The sequence below is a fragment of the Armigeres subalbatus genome, unplaced genomic scaffold (genome assembly GCF_024139115.2).
Source record: "Armigeres subalbatus isolate Guangzhou_Male unplaced genomic scaffold, GZ_Asu_2 Contig551, whole genome shotgun sequence".
Classification (NCBI taxonomy): Eukaryota; Metazoa; Arthropoda; class Insecta; order Diptera; family Culicidae; genus Armigeres; species Armigeres subalbatus.
The window spans coordinates 1-8,708 of NW_026943316.1; the positions used below are offsets into that span (position 1 = coordinate 1).

General features: G+C 39.9%; 1 long non-coding RNA gene across 2 annotated transcripts; it reads right to left on the reverse strand.

The window, feature by feature from the left end:
• Positions 1 to 7,208: 7,208 nt before the first annotated feature.
• LOC134204367 (uncharacterized) lies at positions 7,209 to 8,085 on the reverse strand. Of its 2 annotated transcripts, none has more exons than XR_009977847.1 (3): positions 7,815 to 8,085; positions 7,410 to 7,578; positions 7,209 to 7,317 (listed from the first exon to the last, which is right to left on the reverse strand). It is a non-coding gene; the product is annotated as an uncharacterized LOC134204367 (long non-coding RNA). The 2 variants fall into 2 exon arrangements; XR_009977848.1 differs by having other exon boundaries at positions 7,401 to 7,578.
• Between the last annotated feature and the right edge of the window lie 623 nt (positions 8,086 to 8,708).

The following is an 8,708-nucleotide window of genomic DNA, read 5'->3' on the forward strand; positions in this document are numbered from 1 at the left end:
CACTTTAAGCCAACTTTTAGGGCTGTGTTCTTTACAAGCATATAGAGCTTCATGGTTACTTGGGTGGTTTCCTACTCGCCGCTGTCAGCATCCAGGCGCTATCGTATAGAGCTTGCTGACGTTAATCATCTTTCTCTTGCACGCGCACGGTGGGGATAGGATTTGTTCTCATCGGGAAACGCTTCCTTTGCAAAGCTCCCAACTGGGAGTAAATTTCATCGAAGTGAACAGTTGATGCCTCATTCGATAGTTGCTACAGTTTTGCAGTTATCGGTCCGCTAAACTTCAAAACGGCGATAAAGTCGATGACAGCTGCACAATCCGATGCCCTTTTTTTGCATCCGACGTCGACTGTCAACTGTTTGACGTCTAGAATGCATTTCAGTTATCGAACGTTATCGAAAACTTTACTATTTTCGAGAAAATCCGCGTTAGATGTTTTTCACTATACGAATTTTTGGGAGTTAAGGTAGCCTCACACCTCGGGAATTTGATCCGCGGATTTTTTCCCCATGTATTTTTGCATATGCGATGTTTTCGGGATTTGGGCACGGAAAATCAAAATCCCGGCCCCATTTAAAATGCACGGGGACCAAAATCCGGCGGAAAATTTTCCCGAGGTGTACACCTCGGGAATTTGGTCCGCGGAATTTTTCCCCATGTGTTTTTACATATGCGATGTAATCCGCGGACCAAATTCCCGAGGTGTAAGGTAGCCTTTAAAGGCTACCATACACCTCGGGAAAGTTTTCCGCCGCATTTTGATTTTCCGTGCCCAAATCCCGAAAACATCGCATATGCAAAAACACATGGGGAAAAAATTCGCGGACCAAATTCCCGAGGTGTGAGGTGTGATTTGGGCACGGAAAATCAAAATTCCGGTCCCATTTAAAATGCACGGGGTTCAAAATCCGGCGGAAAATTTTCCCGAGGTGTAAGGCAGCCTTTAAGGCCACCTTAGGGCCGATGCCCACGTAGCGTTTTTTCAACGCTGCGTGCACGTGGCGTTGAAAAAACGCAGGTGTGCATCGGTGCGGCGACGCTGCGTTACCGCTTTTTCCCGATGCACACATGCGTCCTTTTAACGCCGTGTGCACGCAGCGTTGAAAAGACGCTACGTGGGCATCGGGCCTTACACCTCGGGAATTTGGTCCGCGGATTTTTTCCCCATGTATTTTTGCATATGCGATGTTTTCGGGATTTGGGCACGGAAAATCAAAATCCCGGCCCCATTTAAAATACACGGGGATCAAAATCCGGTGGAAAATTTTCCCGAGGTGTAAGGCAGCCTTTAGAGCAAGATTATCGGTGGTGAGTTTGAGCCGTTTGGCAGCGCAGTATCATTACTTGACACTTTACCGGTCGCTACTAAACGCGCTGCTATAACAGTAACGCGACTGACAGGTGACCAAATTTGGTAGCGCGATAAGAGCGCTGCTATTTGATGAACTGTCAACTGTCAAACGTCACCGGTACGGAATACAGCAACCAAATTGAGAGCCGAAAATATTGTCTATCCGGAATAAACTTAGAACGCTTTTTATACCGAAGTTGGGTTTTTCTCCAGATACAGGCAAATAACCCAACTTCGGAAGTAGTATACACTGGATTCGCCTGAAGATGCGCTAAATAATGCATCATTTAGTTTGACAGATAAAACTTCGGAAGAAAGTTTGGTTCGGAAGTCCCGACTTCCGAATTCTAATTTTGTGCTACGCCGACAATAGTGACCGATACGGAAACGAGTGACGAAACTAAAATGAATGCGCTGCGCGGGTGATTAAAATGCTCGCGACCGATAATGATGCTACGGTAGCGCTGCTATTTGACAAACTATTGCATGATTTTCTTGAAACTGCACGCGGGGAACCCGTCAGGAAAGGTACCTTCGCACTTTCTGCACCCCGTTTACTTGATTCTTATGGGTGAACAACATTGCAGTCAAAGTGTATGTAATTAAGAGTGGCGACGCTGTCAGAATTGGTACAAAATTCATCTGTCATTCCCATACAAAATCGTGTTCCAAACGAGCAGGAGACCTGTCAAATGCGGCACATGTCGCCACTCTTAATTACATACACTCTGCAGTGTATCGTTTGGCTATCCAGCTTTCCACGCTCGGTAATGGCGGCTTGTCGCTGTGTAAAAATCAATCGCTCACTGTACTGTTTGACACTAGCTGGAGGAAAGCTCACTGGCGTTCCTGGATGAGGGGAAGGGAAAAAAGGCCTTTTCGCCAGTGAGTTTTCCTCCAGCTAGTGTCAAAAGTACAGTAATCGATTGATTTTTACACACCAACCGCCATTACCGAGCGTGGAAACTGGATTTACCGACCTACCGATAACTACCGATTTTTCTGCAATCAAGTTACCAATTTATCCAAAAATTAATCTGGCCACCCTGGCTGAACCGGACTGAAATGTCAAATGAAATATTTCCAGCTGCAGCTCATGCTACGTTTAGACAAGGCAAGTGAATTGAGCAAGTCGCTTGAATCGAACGCGAACTGAACGTGTAAACACCTTATGCTACGTTTAGACAAGGCAAGTGAATTGAGCAAGTCGCTTGAATCGAACGCAAATTGAACGTGTAAACACCTTAATTCAATTCACTTGAACGAAAAGAAAGTTGAACATGTTCAACTTTTGGCAAGTCAATTGAATTCAACTGAGTTGTTCAACTCACTTGCCCTGTCAAAACGTAGCATTAATGCTACGTTTAGACAAGGCAAGTGAATTGAGCAAGTCGCTTGAATCGAACGCGAATGGAACGTGTAAACACCTTCAATTCACTTGAACGAAAAGAAAGTTGAACATGTTCAACTTTTGGCAAGTCAATTGAATTCAACTGAGTTGTTCAATTCACTTGCCCTGTCAAAACGTAGCATAATTCAATTCACTTGAACGAAAAGAAAGTTGAACATGAACTTTTGGCAAGTCAATAAACGAATCCAAGTAAAAATAAGAAGAAGACACTCGACGGTGTTAACTTTGACAGATCCTACAGCACAGCATAGGAAGATCATTTTAAAATGCTTATACTAAATTCTAGACAAATTGTAATTAAAATCTGATTGATGTACGATACGGAAAAAGTTCTGAATTACATATTTGGAAGCTTATCTCAATTTTTTGAATATTTTCCAAAAATGTATCTATCATACAGTTAGGAACTATTTCCGTATCATACTTCAATCAGATTTTAATTACATTTTGTCTAGAATTTATTATAAGCATTTTAAAATGATCTTCCTATGCTGTGCTGTAGGATCTGTCAAAGTTAACACCGTCGTGTGTCTTCTTCTTATTTTTACTTGGATTCGTCTATTGAATTCAACTGAGTTGTTCAATTCTCTTGCCCTGTCAAAACGTAGCATTAGGCTGTGAACCAGCCTCCAGTGAACCAGTCGGGGTCTCGCCGACATTTCTCACCAACATGAACGCACGGTTCGTGGTTGCAAACAATCCATTTGATTTTGCCATGACAGCTACTCGTGGTTGCAAACAATCTGAGTAAAAGTGTGAGTGAAATGTGCGTGTGCGTACACGCTCGCAGAAAGCCTAATTCTAGCGATTCGTTTAACTTTTAGTTAAAATTTGACAGTTCGATGGTTATTTACCCATCGTGGTTAAAATTTACTCCGAAGCCGACCCATTTGAGTTTTGACAGATTGATAGTTATTTGGAACAAAATGGATTTGGCGCCAATTTTCTCGCGAACAAAGTTTAACTATCAAACTGTCAAATCTAACCATGCTCCGGAGCAGGGTTATTTTTAACCACGGAGAAATAACCATCGAACTGTCAAATTTTAACTAAAAGTTAAACGATTCGCTGGATTGGTTCACAGCCTTATAGGCCTTGTTTACAACGGCTGAACAGGCCTGCAAGCCCGAAGCTGTCACTTTCATAGAAGAACTGTCAATTGACGATAAAATCAGCTGTTTTTAAACGTCTCGTGAAAAGGTCTATAAACAGATAAACCGCGTTCAATGTCCCTTCTCATTTCTGCACATACGGTTCAATAAGGGCTCATTCACAAATTACATAACGCCCTAAGGGGTGGGTGGGTAGCCAATATTCCGTTACAAAATGTTACGGCTTGTCTAGGGGGTAGGTGGGTTTGTTCAGTTCTGTTACTTGTTTCAGGTTTAATTTCTATCCATGCGAATACATTTTCGCAGCTTCTCCTTCTGACGCACGCTCTTCGTTCCCACTGATGGCGTAGGTAGCGCTCGTAACAGGATCGTCGCGACAGAGAATCCAACGATGGCAATATGTTGCAGTGTAGCGGTAAAATCATAGAGCCAGCATCTGCATTTAAGTGAAATAGGTACTCTTGTGATATTCTGACTATCGAATGGTTGCTGTTGTGTTGGTGATTAGAAATCCGCATGTTATGAAATCTGTCCTTTTCGGGGCATTAAATTTTTCATTGCAGGAATTTGGTTTGATTGAGAGTAAATTCATGAGATGGTTGCGTTAAATCGGCAGCAGTTACGCAAAAATTCATTAGATTCAATCCATCATTTTCCTTCTGCAGAGTTAGTGATTAAAAATCCATCGAAAGATAAAGACGCTAATAGTTTGGAATCTATCCTAATTTCGTGACGATCTCGAATTTGAAAATTTCCGTTTTACACCCCGTATCTGAGTCTTGCCCTTAGACGTAGTTTACGTCAAAAAATTATGTCAACTTAATCTTCCTCTCAAACATAATGGTGGTCCTGAAAAGAACCGATTCATTTCCACTTATGTGCCTCAACAGCACGGCGTTGATTGCCAGATTCAAAGATGCTGTTGGGAACACGGAAGTAAAGATGTACTGCTGTTGCCACTACCGCCACCACCACCCAACGAAAAATTTCATCCGCATCATCACTCATAAATTTTAATCAACGAGCCCTCCCGTGCGAACGAAATCATCTGTGGAATGCATAATCAGGAATGCATCACGCTTGAATTTGTAATGCTAAAACGCATCATTCCGCTCATTTGCCAAAACATCATTTTGGTTTAAAACGCATTCGAAATTAATTTGGGGCAATTTATTGCTTATACATGAAAAGAGTGTCTAATATTTTATGCGAGAAACGTCAAATCACTGTTTTTAACAAAGGAGAACAAAAGAAAACATACGATGATTCAACTCATCCAGGAGTTTTAAGGTGCTGAGTTGGGTTTCAACTCACGCTTGATTAGAATCGTCCATGAGTTTTGAGTTTTTACCACCACAGACCAAACCACAGGCGTTATCGCTTGAATCGCCCTGGTCCGTTCTCCGTGACATCCAAAATGAAAATGACGCGCGCACGCGAAACAGGGCTTTATATACACAGGGAAAACGAAGCAGTGGATCAAAAGGCCCGTACCTTACTGCAATCTGATGTCCGTGTTGGGGATTTATGAACGGAATTGAATTTTTCACCCGATTTGGAAAGAAATAACATTTTCAATAGTTTAACGTTGATAATCAATAGTATCAATAGAATTGGCAAATTGCTGGAGAGTTTCCGAATTTATTGATAAGCAAATCTCGAAAATCCATAGAAAGGTTAAGATCCTATTAGCGTTTAAAGTCACTCCTAATTTCGTGACGATCTCGAATTTAGAAATTTTTGTTTTACACCCTGTATCTGAGTCTTCCCTTAGACGTAGTTTACGTCAAAAATGGGCCTGATTTCGTTTAGTAAAAGGAAACTTTATTAATTATTGAACATATTTCTCTTCGTTAAAGGTTACCCAATTAAACACTTATAGGACGATCATGCCCTCAGTGGAGACAATGGGTTCTTAATAATATTGTTGTCATTGTTGTCATTGCATTATACTTAACGTATGCTGTACTTGAAGCGACACGTTGTAATTATGCCATTATGAATACTAATTGAAAACAATAATTTCCCCAACAAGTTGGCTTTCCTACCTATATACTGCCGCCGCAAGCGTAACTGTTCCATATTTTCTTCCATGCAAAATCAATATTGGACGATTATGCTTGCGACGGCAGTATAGTGGAGCTCATTTAACCTCCAAAAATTTAGATTGATTATCAAGACGAAATGAATCCAATTTCATTTCTAGCAGATTCAAAGTTTGTCTATTAGTTAATGCATTAAAACTATCAATTTCGAATTATCAAATATATATTTTCTTTCATTGATTCAATAATACTTCTAATATTGGTACCGTTACCCTAGCAGAGTGAACTCTGTGGCTTTTAAAAGAAATGAACATATACCAATTTGATGAGTACTGTACGACTTATATTTACTCATACCATATGTGTTCCGATGGTTTTGTGGTATGGCAAGCGCTTTCCACCCCAGAGGTCAGCAGTTCGAATCTAGGTGAATTCAGCATAAAACATTTTGCAATTTTTTTATACGCAAAAACAGTTTTTTGGCCATAACTCCAGATTGCGATGAGCTATTGATCTAATTTTCAATAGCAAACAATGGGAGTGAATTCAAATCAGACAATGGGAAGTTCGAAAAAAGTGCACGAATAAAATCCACACATTTTATTGGCAAAAATCTATAGAAATTTCCAAATAAATTTTATGTGTGCGTTAATAACCACCCGCTGCTATAGGAGAATCCACATAAAGGTTATTAGTTAGTAAGGGTTATGAGTGTTTCCACATATACGCTATGCGAATTCACATAGACGTTATGTGGGAAATGCTATAGTCAAAATTTATGTGTGCCACACATAATGGATATGATTGAATTTTTGTCAGTGTGTGTCTACAAATTTTGTACACATACACACACATACATACATACACACATACAGACATCACCTCAATTCGTCGAGCTGAGTTTGTTTTTGAAGCAATATTATAGCCTTTACGTACACTTAGTGTACGAGAAAGGCAAAAAAAACACACACACACTCAATTCGTCGAACGGAGTCGATTGGTATATAACACTATGGGTCTCCGGGCCTTCTATAAAAAGTTTGTTTTTGGAGCGATCATATAGCCTTTACCGTATACTTAGTATACGAGAAAGGCAAAACATAAAATGTATGAGTCTAGCATATGAGCATCATTCATATTCAATTATAATGGGTATTCAGATTATTAATAGCACATATTAGCTTATTCTAATGAATGAAATAAGGCGGTATTTTGGTTGGGTTTCCAATAATTTTACATTGAAAGAAATTTGGAGGAATAATTAGAATCAAATAGCACAAGGCCTTCCTTTATTCATCAATAGCTTTTTTGTTGGTAGCTTATTAAGCTCTGATATGACTCGGAAAATGTGTGGCATAACATCTAACGGAATAGGTATGCTGCGAAAGACTTGTGCTGAAATGGAAGAAAAGAGGATTTATAATTAGTTATAATTTGTTCATGTTAGTATGGTAATTAATATGCATGTTTATCAATACCTTGCATACCTGGATTCCTAGCCGTATAGCTAAATATAATGCTGTTCTGATTCGGTGGCCCTACTCGTCCATGTTCCGTACAAGTTCCACTGAGTGTTTTCATGGCTGAATCTCTCCAAACCGTACGAAAACCTGTTGTCATCCATACACATCTTCAATGGCTGCTGTCTAGCATAATCTGCAATCGAAAATAAAATGTTTCATTAGTTTGAAAATAGGGGCCCTCCTCAGCCGTGCGGTAAGACGCGCGGCTACAAAGCAATACCATGCTAAGGGTGTCTGGGTTCGATTCCCGGTGCCGGTCTAGGCAATTTTCGGATTGGAAATTGTCTCGACTTGGGCATACAAGTATTATCGTGTTAGCCTCATGATATACGAATGCAAAAATGGTAACATGGCTTAGAGCAAGATTACCGGTGGTGAGTTTGAGCCGTTTGGCAGCGCAGTATCATTACTTGACACTTTACCGGTCGCTACTAAACGCGTTGCTATAACAGTAGCGCGACTGACAGGTGACCAAATTTGGTAGCGCGATAAGAGCGCTGCTATTTGATGAACTTTCAAATGTCAAACGTCACCGGTACGGAATACAGCAACCAAATTGAGAGCCGAAAATAGTGACCGATACGGAAACGAGTGACGAAACTAAAATGAAAGCGCTGAGCGGGTGATTAAAATGCTCGCGACCGATAATGTAGCGGCCGGTAAAGTGTCAAGTAATGATACTGCGCTGCCAAACGGCCTAAACTCACCACCGGTAATCTTGCAACTGTATATGTGTATACACCATGAAATGATTAAATCAAATTTAAAGCAGACCCCACACGACGGAAAAAGTTAATCGAAAAAATCTCCACGGGAAAGTTTTTAAAACGACGAAGTTTTTAAAACACTTCTCAAAAATTCTAAAAGCAATTTAATGAAAAACGGTAAGCAGTATGGGGTTGGACTATTCTTCTACTGTATAATAAATGCGATATTTCTATTAAATATTTTATTTTCTAATATTACACTTAAAAAGTATAAGAAAAGTCCAACCCTGTGCTGCTTACCCTTTTTAATTTAATGGCTTTTAGAATTTTTGAGAAGAGTGTTTTTAAAACTTCTCCGTATATGGTTTCCCGCGTTTCTGCTTCTTCTTCTTCGTGCAACATCAAAGCGCCAACTGTATTATATTTTTATTCTATATTATATTATATTACATATTATGTTGTTTTATTCAAGAAATATTTTCCAGGCATTTAACTTATTCAAAATATTAATCAACTGAATCTTCAAACCAGGTTACGTAGTTTATAAATATCCACG